The sequence below is a fragment of the Empidonax traillii genome, unplaced genomic scaffold (assembly GCF_003031625.1).
Source record: "Empidonax traillii isolate 1590-97213 ecotype Southwest subspecies unplaced genomic scaffold, ASM303162v1 scaffold1191:size203906, whole genome shotgun sequence".
NCBI classification, from domain to species: Eukaryota; Metazoa; Chordata; class Aves; order Passeriformes; family Tyrannidae; genus Empidonax; species Empidonax traillii.
In genome coordinates this window covers 63,736-64,751 of record NW_020956384.1, presented here as the reverse complement: position 1 = coordinate 64,751, position 1,016 = coordinate 63,736, and positions in this window count along the sequence as shown.

The following is a 1,016-nucleotide window of genomic DNA, read 5'->3' as shown; positions in this document are numbered from 1 at the left end:
CTCCCTCGGGAAGAAGCTCCCTCTGGATACCTGGGATCAGCACAGAGCCTGGGAGTGGCTCATCTGCAGCAGGAAAGAGGATTTAGCTCCGGCTTTGGGGTTGGTGTGATTTGTCCCGCCCACCTCCAGTGGCAAGAGGAGCTTTTTTCCAGCTCATCCCAGAATCCCAGAATCATTAGGGCTGGAAAAACCCTTCAGTGTCATCATTCCAACCTTTCCTTTGGAATGGTGGGTATCCACACCCCCTTTGGCACTATTTTCCTACAGGATATCCCATTTTCCTGGATGATCCCTTTCCCTAAAGAGAGGTTTTGGCCACATGACCGAGAAAGGAAAAGTGGGATCTCCTAAATTCTCAATTCCCAAACTCTGGCTGAACACAGAATCTCAGAATCATTAGGGCTGGAAAACCCCTCCAGTGTCATCATTCCAACCTTTCCTTTGGAATGGTGGGTATCCCCACCCCCTTCGGCACCATTTTCCTACAGGATTTCCCACTTCCCGCTGGGATTTCCCATTTTCCTCCAGGATTTCCCATTTTCCTACAGGATTTCCCACTTCCCTGCAGGATTTCCCATTTCCCTCCAGGATTTCCCACTTCCCTCCAGGCTTTCCCACTTCCCTGCAGGATTTCCCACTTCCCTGCAGGATTTCCCACTTCCCTACACAATTTCTCACTTCCCTACACAATTTCCCATTTCCCTACAGGATTTCCTATTTCCCTCCAGGATTTCCCATTTTCCCTGAAGATCCCTTTCCCTACACTGAAATTTTGGCCACACGACCAGGAAAGGAAAAGCGGCATTCCCTGAATCCTAAATTTCTAACCTGAACATACAATCATGGAATTTTAAGGCAGGAAAACCCCTCTCTGAGACCATCAAATCCAACCACAGCACCACCAAACTCGGGATATTCCCCGATCCTACAAACCCCTCCTGCCCCTCCCATCCCGCCAAGAGTGAAACCACCCACAAAATTCACATTTTAAGCAGGTTTTTTTTTGTTGTTTTTTT